Here is an 11,508-nt window from a genome sequence, read left to right as displayed (position 1 = left end):
TATGAATTACCAAAGTTGAATCAAGAAGATATAACAATTTTAAATAACTCAATGTCTGTCAATGAAATCAAAGAAGTATTAAGGAAAAAACACCAGCAAAGAGAATCTGAGGTCCTGGCATAGTCACTGCTGAATTCTACAAGAACTTTTAAAAAGATATAATTCAATTAATCCTCAAGCCTTTTAATGAAATTGAAAAGGAAGCAGTACTCCAAAGCTCATTCCTGGAAGCAAGCATTGCCCTGAGACCAAAATCAGAGAAGGATCCATCAAAAAAAGAGCTACAGGCCAATCTCCTTAATGAACACTGATGCAAAAATCCTCAAAAAGATGCTGGCAAACAGAATGTTCAGGGATAGTTTATCCATACAAATCAATAAATGCAATACATCACATTAATAGAACCAAGGACAAAAACCATATGATCATCTCAATAGATGCAGACAAAAGCATTTGAAATAAATCCCACACCCATTCATGCTAAAAACAACACTATGGAAAACTGGAATCAAAGGTCTTTATCTCAATCTGATAAAAGTTACTGATCAGAAAACAAACAGTATCATACTAACCAGACAAAAACTGAAAAAGTTTTCACTCTAAAATCAAGAACTAGACAAGGATCCCCACCATCACCACTCCTGTTCAATATACTTCTGGAAACATTAGAGCAATTAGAAGAAGAAAAGAAAAGACTATGGATAGGAAAGGAAAAAGTTAAATTATCAGTATTTGTTCATGACATGCTATTGTACAGAGAAGACCCCAAAAACGCTACCAAAGGACTCCTAGAATTAATAACCAAATTCAGCAGCATAGCAGGATACAAACTGAACACTCAAAACTTACTAGCCTTCCTGTAGATGAATAGCAAACTCACTGAGAGAGAAATTAGCGTAGCAACACCCTTCACGATAGAACGACATAGTTAGGCAATCAGCTGTTTTTCTCTGCATGCCAGTATCGGGATTGTCCAGAGGTCATAAATACTGCAGCCCAGCCCCAAAGAAACGGCCACTGGGCCAAATAAGCTGAAACCGTCCACCCAGACCAAAGGAGGTGGCTGGATCCTGGGTCAGAGGCAAAGGCCAACAGTCAGCTACACCCAGAGGACATCTCTGAAAGGCAGATGTTAATTAGAGAAGCTTCCATACTCGCAACAAAGCCGCCCACTGCAAGTAATCTGCGAGCCTCTGCACAACACACAAAAACAAACAAAAACAGAGACATGAGATGAGGTGACCAAGGCCTCCCAATGTTCCCCACACCTGAAAGCTGATCCAGGAGGCACAGAGGAGGAGGAAGTCAAAACCCACACAGCCAGAACACTGCAAAGGATAAAAGTGGAGCTAACAAAACAGATCAAGAAGACATTTGGCAAATTAAAAGGAAGTCATAACTAAAGAGAGACTGATGTTAGTGAAACAAATGTTCTGGGACTCTAGAGAAGGCACTAACTGAGAAAAATAGGGGAGCTGCAGAAAGAGATGCAAACCTTGAACACTCAGCATAGAAAAGAATTGGAGTCCAAAAAATGTTCCAAACAGAAATCCAGAAGAAGATTCCAGTGAAAGCATGGACAGCAGAAGACACCAATGTCAGGGGTCAGATCTACATGACAGGGCTGTGGTGGTGCCCAGCGTGCTCCTGCCAGCCTCGGACACCAGTGGTGCCTGCACGACTGGCCCCCTGGGTGGCTTGTACCACTGCTTGTGCAAACAGATCTAATCACTGTTATCATTTTTAACTAATTAGTAAGAAGTTTATAAGTAAGCCAAATATAGTTATTTGCTTGAATTTGAATAATTACTGCCCCAATGTAAATATTAATTAGCATTCTTCATACCAAAATTTTTTAAGAGAACAAAACCAAACAACATTAAACAGAATACAGTCACTCAAAACAAAGCAGTGAATGTGATACAGGGCTTCAAAACAAGACACTAGGAAATCACCAATGGCTACCATAATGTATCTTGCTGTCTTTGAAACACCTGCCCATGACATCAGATATAATAAAATCAAACAAAACAAAATGGAATAAAACCAAACAAAACAGAACAATAAAAATGATACAAGGCTTCAAAACAGGATAATAAGAAATTAACAATGGCCACTGCCTTCTCTTTTTATGTGTTTCCTCCCCTTCACTTTCACAATATCTATTGTGTATTTTGGATCCCACTCACTCCTTTAGGTTTTTGTACTAGGGAGACAACACGAGGTTCACCCATGTGACTCTGAGCCATTTCACCCATGAGCATGATCTCACGTTGCATCCATTTACCTACAAGAGCCCTGAGGCCATCCTTCCTTATAGCTGGGTAGCTGTCCATTGTATAGAAATGCCACATCTTTCTTGTCCACTCTGCCCCTGATGGGCAGGCCACCCCCACTTCTTTCTGGTTTCCTGTCACATGCAGCATTGTTTTCTCCCCTTTAACTTTCAATCTACGAATTTCCTTTCAAGTTAAATGTGCTTCTTGTATGAAGCATATTGATGGATCGTATCTCCTGATTCACTCTGCCTGTGTTTCTTTTTATTGATGAATTGAGTTCATCTACATTAATGGTTATGGCTGATGGGATTTTCGGCACGGTTAGAAGACAGAATATAAAGTGAAGTGGCCTTTATTTTAAGGATTTGGGGAGAAACTCCATGACGGCTGGGGCTTGGCTTTCTCTGCCAGACATGTGGTCTGGGGTAGAGTCTACAGGGGCATCCCTGATGACCAAGCAGCCCATTGGAATTCATTTTGTGCCACAGGTAAGTTGCTTAGGGGCGGAGAAAATGACCTCAAGGTAAACGTCCCTTGGTCCCACCTCTCACTGCTGTAGTGTCCGATCTAGGACAAGATCCTTTCAATGACCAACATGTACTGGCTCTTGCCTGCCATGCTGTCTTCCCGGTGCTGGCTCCCTGCTTTTCCCGTCCATTCAATTGCTTGCCCTGCTTGGTGACCCCCATCTGCCACTGTTCCTGAAACTGGCCATTTGTATCTCTCTCTAGAATGTCCTTCAGTACTCTTTGAAGAGTTGGTTTGGTGGTCATGAATTCCTTCAGTTGTTCTTTGTCATTGAAGTATCTTGTTTCTCCATCAGTTTTGAAGATAGTTTTTCAGGGCACATCAGTCTGGGCTGGAAATTGTTTTCTTTCGGGACTGAAATACTTCACTCCAATCCCTTCTTGACTTGAGGATTTGTATTGAGAAGTCTGCCATGACTCTGATGGGTTTTCCTTTATAGGTGATCTATTTCTTCTCTCTAAAAGCTTTTAATGGCCTGTTCTTGTGCTGAATTTCTGAGATCTTGATTATTATATGCCTGAGTGTAGATTTATTTTGGTTATGTCTGCTTGGAGTTCTATATGCCTCACTTATCTGCGTATCAGGTCCTTTTCCCCTGCTTGGGAAGTTTTCTGCTATTACTTCTGTAAATAGTCTTTTTATGTCATTTGTGTTGACCCCTGCTTTTTCACTGACACCATTCTTATATTATTTATTCTTTCTTAAATTCTTCATTCTTAAATTATCACTGACATCATTCTTAAATTATTTCTCTTTGTGTCATCTTGCAGCCATTGAATTGTTATTTCCTGGTTCCTTGTTAGTTTTAAGAGATCATTCCTTTCATATCTGCTAACTACAAACCTGTCTGCAAAGTCTGAGAGTCTGTCCTCAGTTTCTTTCAAGCAGTTTGCCAGTTTTCAACAGAGTTTTTAACTTCTCTTTGACTCTGTCTCATGCCTTCTAAATCTTTCTTGTGTTGGTCATTCAAGCTTTCCCTCGTTTCCTAGCTGCTCTATTCTTTATCTATGTCTTCTTTAGATACGCTCAGCAAGTCTTTTATTGTTTCATATTTCTTCTTTGGAGATAGTATTTTTGATCTAATTTCATGTAAGGCCTCATGAAGTTGTTTCTTTACTTCGGTAACCATCACTTCAGAAACTTCAAGAATGCAGCTTCCAAGCTCTTCCACGTTTACAATCTCCTGGACTTGCTGCTGTGCTTGGATTGGAAGCCAGAATCTGCCTTTTGCTTCATCTTGACATTTTCCTGGGTTCTTTCAGGCACGTGGGTTGTGGGTTCCAGGCACTTCCCACTTTGGCTGCAATTTCTCCAAGGCATGGATGGCTTGGTCTCCCAGCCAGTGCTGAGTAACGGGTGCCCAGTGGGTGCTCTGGTGTGGTGCTGGCTGCTTCTTTTCCCAGCCCCCACTGGCTACTGCAGGAAGCTCTCTGATGGTGACCAATGTGCATATGAGGGCAGGGCTGGCCGCTGCTTCTTCTGACCTATAGTGGCTACAAGCAGGAAGCGTCTCTGATGGCAACTAATGTGGCTTCATATCAAATTCTAAAAATTATTACAATGATCAACACATTTATTTCAATAAATTAAAAGAAATTCATTTATATTTGTGAATTTCTTTAAAATATTTTATACACAAAGGCAGCCAATTCATGTACAGTGCACAAAACATCATCACATGTTCAGTTCCCAGTGCAGTCACAGCAGCAGCCATTTTTAGGTGGTCACACAGGTACCCTCGAGTGGGTCAGCCCAGTGGGTCAACTGAATTCAAATGTTAATGAGGAACACCTTAGAAACCAAAAGAGAACATGAAAAGTTGATCCAACAGTTGCAAAATGATACAAAGAAAACTAATTTAAGATTAAGTGGCATTAGTGAAAACTCAGAAGTTATCACAAAAGTCATAGAAAACTTGTTTACAGAAGTAATAGCAGAAAACTTTACAAATATGGAAAAAGAATTCAACATAAAAATAAATGGGACATGTAGAGGACCAAATAGCTATGATCGATCAAAAGAGAATCACTCCAAGACACATCATCCTCAAAATGCCAGTAATCCAACCCCAAACAGATCTTAAAAACTATTAGAGAAAAGCAACAAATCACTTGTAAAACCCATCAAAATTACATCACACTTTTCAACACAAGCCCTAAGGGCAAGGAGAGTCTGGAATGAAGTGTTTCAAGTCATAAAAGAAAACATCTTCCAAACCAGACTGACAGATCCTGAAAAATTATGTTTCAAAACTGATGGAGAAATAAGACATTTCCATGATAAAGAGCACCTAAAGAAATTTATAAACAAGAAGCCAGCATTCCAAAAAATCTCAAAGGTATCCTACAAAGAGACAACGAAGCCAACAAGCCCAAAAGATCCAGTAAAATGAACCCACCAAGCAGAGTGACCAATTATGTAGAAGAGAAAGGAAGAGATTGGCCAGCGGGAAAATTATACAATGACAAGAATTAATCAGTATGCGACAGTTATAACCGCCAATACGAATGGTTTCAGTTTACCAGTCAAAAGACACAGATTAGCAGAATGGACTGAGAAGCTATATACAAGAAACACATGTATAACCCCAAAGGAAACTAATGCACTAAAGTGAAGGCTGGAAAATAATATTCCACACAGCAAGAAACCACAACCAATCAAGAGTAGCTATCTTATTTTCAGATGAGCTGAATGTTAGACCAAAACCTATCAGAAGAGGCAGAGAAGCTCACTAGGTATTGGTTAAAGGAACCATTCAACAGGAAGAGATAAAAATGAGAAAGATATAAGCACCACATAAAAGTACAACTCCATAAAACAAACACTATCTGGACTTAAGAGATCGGACAAATATTAATATAGATATAGTGGAGGACCTCAATACCCTGCTATCACAGAGAGATCGAACTCACTGTGTAACCAAGGCTGGCCTCAAACTCGTGATGATCCTCCTGCCTCAGCCCCCCGAGTGCTGTGATTACAGGTGTGCACCCCCGCACCCAGCAATGTTCCTGTTTAATACACAGAGTATTTTTCAAATATTTCAGCCTATGTTGGTTGACTTTTCCGTGCAGATAAAGAACCTTCAGAATATATTTTACAACTATTGCCCTCTCCTGTCCCCTCCCAATTCCTCCCTTCATTCTTTTTCCATTTCTTTCTTGTTTCTCATAGTTGGTGCAACTATTTCAAGATAAGGAACATGTTTCAAGATAAGGAACCACTTTATTATGAAATGTCACGCACACACATCCTGCCAAAATTAAGAATATTTTGTGTAAGTCTGAAAATTCTTTCAGGAGGATAAATAACCAATTTTGAGTGTTGTTTGATTCTCCGACCTCAGTGAAGCTTCTATTTAACTCCTATGCCATGGTCACCATGTTCTCCCTTGTACTTGACCTCGACTCTCCTGGTCTTTCTGTGCTTTTGCCATTCGAGGTCCAGATGCAAACAAATGATACACTCAGGAGAGGAAACTGAAGCCACTTAATAAAGCATCAGCTCACAAAGGCATGGACGTGACCATGAGGGACCGGCAAGGTACAGGGAGCTGAACCAGACCCAGCACGGTAGACAGCCACCAGCAGCCCACGCAGGCAGGGACGGGGGCATGGCAGGGTGCAGAACTCAGAGAGACCCCTGTCTGGAGAAAGGGGCCTCTTGCCAGCAGCAGACGCTTAGGGTGAGGAATTGTCCCCGCTCTCCTGTGACATTACAGTTTGACCCACAGACTCCTGATGAATTCTATCAGATGTACCCAATGAGAATCCAGAGGACACAGGGACAGCTTGTTCTGCACAGGGTACAACAATTTATTGACAGGCACACAGAGGAAAGCCAGCGCACCTCAAGTGCAGAAGAGGGTACCTTTGTCGTTGGACTGTTCTTTGGATCAGTTGAAAAAAATTATTTGTTTATTTATTTATTTATCTATTTAAGCACAGCCTCTGGGACACCTAAATCCTCAACACATGTTGCCTTCTTGCTGGATTATTTATTGCTCCATATAATTAATTTACCTCCCAAGTACAAGATATGCACAGTAATTGTTTGTTTTTAAAGAATAGTGGGAGTAAATTTCTTCTGAAATTCTATCTTGTCGTGGCTTCAGGGATTTCCACTCCTGTATATTTCCTTTCTTTGTTTGCTTGTAAAGATGAATTTGCCAACGAAGTTATTTCAAAGGCGGGTGTTTCCATCGTGCACATTCAAAAAGAGAAATACTCATTTTTGTCAGAGGAGGAGGTCCAGGCCTTGACTCCAACATCCACTCCTGCAGGGAAAAAACAGCTCTGACAAAATAGAAATGATTTCCCGCAAGGTCCCTGCTGCTCCGAAGTTATTGAAACTGATTCAACATTGGGCTCAATGTATGTCCTAATCCCCACGTCCGAAGCCGGTGTGAAGGGACGTTTCAGGGTCGTTCGCGGCTCCAAGATGACCTGAAGGCAGTTTAGCACAAAGACCCCTGCAGACTCTCATTAGCTCTCCCTCCTTTGATAGCTAAAGGTGATTTCTGAAAACCAAATCACTCATCAAAACTCCAACGCTCAGTGCAAAATAGAAATTGGCTACCGATACCATTTGTCATGGAGGGTAATCATGTCTTGCAGTCAACAATTTTTGTGGCCAGTTATCTCCTGTGGCAACCCCAGCAACACAGCTGGAGATAAACCCTTACTTACATAATCCCACCCGCTTTCCTTTGCCCCTGGCCAGGCCAACTGAATGCTGGGCATCTCTACCGGAAAAGGAATCAGAGACTTACTTTAAGGGGTTTCTTTAAATGACCTCAGCAAGGTTATTTACTCTCTCTGGACCTCTGTTTCTCAATCTATAAAAGAGATATAATAATAACATGGGCTTGAAGGGATCACCCTGCAGATAAAATGAATCAATCAATGCCAAGCCCTCAGTACAGTGCCTGGCATTCATTCACTGAATATTTATGGGGCACAGACTATGCGCTAAGTACTCTTTACACACCAGTAATGCAGATGTAAAACTGCTCCTTCCTTGGCCTTGCATTCTACTTGGGGAAGACAACATAAAAGACGTGAAAACGATAAACAGCCAGCCTACAGAGGATGGTAGAAGTGATGAACTTTATAGAAAAAAGCTAGAGCAAGACAAGGGGAATCCAGGCTGCAACAGGTCATGGGGTGCCGGTCTCCACAAGACCACAAGGAAACCTCACAGAGGTGATACTTTAGCAAGTAACTAAAACGTGATGAGCGTGTGAGTAATGGGGAAATCTGGAAAGTGTTTCCAGCACGAACACAGCAAAGCAGGAGACTCCCTGGCATGTTCGCAGACATGCAGAGCTTCAGAAGTGGTCGAGCCTAACAGATTTTAAAGGTCAAGTCCGCAGGCTCTGGTGATGGGGTGTGAGAGAAAAGCAATCATGGTGATTCCTCAGCAAGTAAAGAAAAGCGCCCCTCTTCCCCAGCTCAGTGAGTCTTGGCCTGCTCTTTTTTACTGCCGTACACAGAAAACGTTCAGGAGTTACCTGGACTCACATTGAACGTCAAAGCTGATGCCGCTCTGGTCCTCCTCAGTGTGTTCCCATTCGTTTAAATTTAACTTAGGTTCCCCTGATACAAGTGCGGATAGCCCTGAACTAATAAACCCATCAACACCACAAACTCAGGACACCCCCACTCAGCATTAACTTCTGGACTAAACTGTCTAAAATCGGAGTGGCTTACTTCACAGCAAGTCAGAGCAGGGCTTTCAGTTTGTCCCAAGCCATCAATGCTTCACTTTAATGCAGAAGTGCTTAGCTTTCTAAGGGTCCTGGGCTACTCTGGGAATCCGATGGAAACCGGGCTCACATCCCCTGAAAATGTGTGTGAGCAAACACAACTATGGGGACCCTGTATACAGGCTTACCAATGTCTCCTTAAGGTTCAAACACAAACTTACCCAGGAGCCCATGCCAGAAACACCCGTCTCAAAGCAAAACCAAAAATAACTGTGTGTGTGTGTGTGTGTGTGTGTGTGTGTTTCTCACACAGAAGGTGGCGCACTACACGCCTTGCTCTGCTTCCTGGTTTTCCTCACTTAGTGCACCATCTTGGGGGTCGTTCTGAGCCCGGATTCCCCACGCCCTCCACCACACCCTCCCTATTCCTCCACCCTGGAATACGTGACTCTTATTAATGAACACTTGGGGATTTTTTAACCTTCTGCCATTAAAGAACATCCTGCAGTGAACAACCTTGCATATCCCTGCTTGTTCTCATGGGGGAGCACATTTATAATAAAAGCCCCCAGAAGCAGGATTGTAGCACCCAAGGACTTGTGCGTTTTATATTTAATAGGTCTCCCATAGGTCTTTCACAGGGCTGGGGAGGGTCTACCAATAAAATCACCAAGCATTGTAATAGCACTGCCACAGAACTAGAACCATTAAATTTTCTTTTAATTGAAAAATTGAAATTTTCAGTTTCCTAGAAGTGAAACTATTAAATTTTCTTTTAATTGCAAAAAAAGAAATCCATTATAATGAAATGCGTCCTGGCTTGAAGAGTCCAAGTTCATTTCACCAATTACTCTCACAAATATAAACACTCTAACCTGTACGTGCACATTTAGCTCAGACCAAAAAGCAAAGGCAGGCACTCAGATGAGCCTTAAGAATGCCACCTTACAGCCGGATGTGATGGTACACACCCGTCATCCCAGCACTCTTGGGAGGCTGAGTCAGGAGGATCACTGGGAGTTCAAGGCTACAAAATGAACTAAAAATCAGCCTGAACTGCATAGTGAAACCCAGTCTCAAAAAGACACACACACAAAAATTACAGCTCAACAACAACAAAACAAATGGGCCAGGGATATAGTTCAGCAGCACAGTGCCAGGTCCTGAGTTCAACTCTTAGTAAAAAATAAAATTCATTGAGGTGATAGTTGCCCCGCTGTGAGTATACTGAGGACTACCAAATTGTGCGTTTCAGCAGGTGAATGGTACAGCAGCTGAATTCTATCCCAGAGAAGCTGATTTTCAAAGGCAGAATGAGCTTAGAAGAGAAGTCCTGCATCCCAGTCTCTGGAGAAGAGCCTCACCTGGATTCAGCCGGTGAATTCAGACTCCAGTCAGGATTCCGGCTTTGGACCAACAGAACTGTGAACTGATACAAGCCGTTGTTACAAAACCCCAGGCTTGGAGCTTTATTACACAGCGCTGGAGAACTAATACCCACATCTCTGAGGAGCAGGGGAGATTTCCAGAGGGCTCTGTGCTCTGTCAGTTCCCAGGCTGCTCAGGAGGGGCTGCTGTTGATCAGGATGAGGCAGCCTCCTCCATCTCGGAGCTCTGTGTGAGTGTGGTCCGGGCAGGAGGCAGGGTGAATGTGGCCTGTGGAGCCAGACAGCCAGTACAGGGTCAGAGCATGCGGGGTTAGAAAACCCATGTCCTCCCCTGGCTCGCTTTGCCTTTATTCTAAGGAGAAACTCATCACCTGTCCACAAATCCCTGCCAGCTCATACCTGCTGCCTCCACCGGTCACAGCTCTCCTGCGTGCCCAGCAGGCTCTTGTCCACTAGTTTTTTCTCAGGACAGGAAATCGCCAATCTGTCTCCCACTCTGTCCTTCTGCATTTGCTGGAGCTGCTGCCTACAGGGCTCTTTCCGCTCCCTTGCCTTGGCTGACTTCAGTTCAGTTGAAAGCTCTCTTCTGTTTTCACTTTAAAAGATTCCAAGAAGACCTTAGTAAATGCTAAGTCCAAACTGGTTCTTCCCATCTTGGACACGCACCTGCTTCTGGCCATGGCAGGACCTGAAGATTTGCACTCTCGTGTCTTTGCTTGCTTACGTGTTCACTCTTTGTCTCTGTCGAGAGACCAGGGCCGCAGCTGGGTCCTCAATCCCTGCTTCCCCAGCTCCTAGCAGGCGCTCACTCAGTGAACCTGGGTGAACCACTGCTTCTCCCCCGAGCCCAGAAGGCGCGGAGCTGCAGTCACACATCCTGAATCCCAGGCATGCTCCATCTGCATATTGGGGATCCCTCATCCAGGTAGGAACATTGCCTTAGCCCCATTTTACAAATGCAGAAAGGGAAGCGTCCCAGAGATTCAGAGACCGCGCGGCTTCTTGGAACACAACCAAGCTTGCAACCTCGCTCCTCCCACTGCCCACTGCATCTGATGCCGCCTATCTTCAGCAGGCTTCTGAAAAATCACTACGCTCCAAGTCCTCTCTGCATCCAGTCCCTGCCCAACTCAGCCGGAGTAAAACAGGACCAGAGAAACGGGGCTAAACAGGATTCGAGGTGGGCTCTAAAGCAGTAGGCCAAGAGTGCACCCCGCTAGGCACCAGGCTCTCCTGCACACTGCGGGCTTTGTGTGGACAGGAATCTGATGCATGGCTGTGTTCAGCCCGAAGAAGTTCCCAGGATATGATGGGCATTCAATCAATATTTGTTGAAACAATTGAATATAAAGATTGGAACTTCAGAGGTATACACACAACAGGGGTCCCACCATGGGTGGAATCCCAGCCCACAAAAGCATGGGTTGTGCTATTTTAGGGTTGTTGTGACACTATTAATAATTGTAAACAGATTATTTTCCATGTGGAGATGTGCTGGGCATACCTGGCCACTGCTCCCTGGAAGCCACTACAACCTCTCAACACCTGCACAAACAAATATCGCCAGACATTTCCAAGAGTCCCACTTTGGGCAGGGCGTGGCATG

At 43.5% G+C, this 11,508-nt stretch overlaps 1 long non-coding RNA gene across 1 annotated transcript; it reads right to left on the bottom strand.

Annotated features, from left to right (window-relative positions):
• Positions 1 to 6,623: 6,623 nt before the first annotated feature.
• Positions 6,624 to 10,933, bottom strand: LOC134475860 (uncharacterized). Its single transcript, XR_010047189.1, has 3 exons — positions 10,302 to 10,933; positions 9,879 to 10,170; positions 6,624 to 7,083 (listed from the first exon to the last, which is right to left on the bottom strand). It is a non-coding gene; the product is annotated as an uncharacterized LOC134475860 (long non-coding RNA).
• Between the last annotated feature and the right edge of the window lie 575 nt (positions 10,934 to 11,508).

The sequence above is a fragment of the Cavia porcellus genome, unplaced genomic scaffold (assembly GCF_034190915.1).
Source record: "Cavia porcellus strain 051 isolate PalLab524CR breed Dunkin Hartley unplaced genomic scaffold, mCavPor4.1 scaffold_5, whole genome shotgun sequence".
NCBI lineage: Eukaryota > Metazoa > Chordata > Mammalia > Rodentia > Caviidae > Cavia > Cavia porcellus.
The sequence above is the reverse complement of the archived record's forward strand: the minus strand, read 5'-3'. Positions and strand labels throughout refer to the sequence as shown.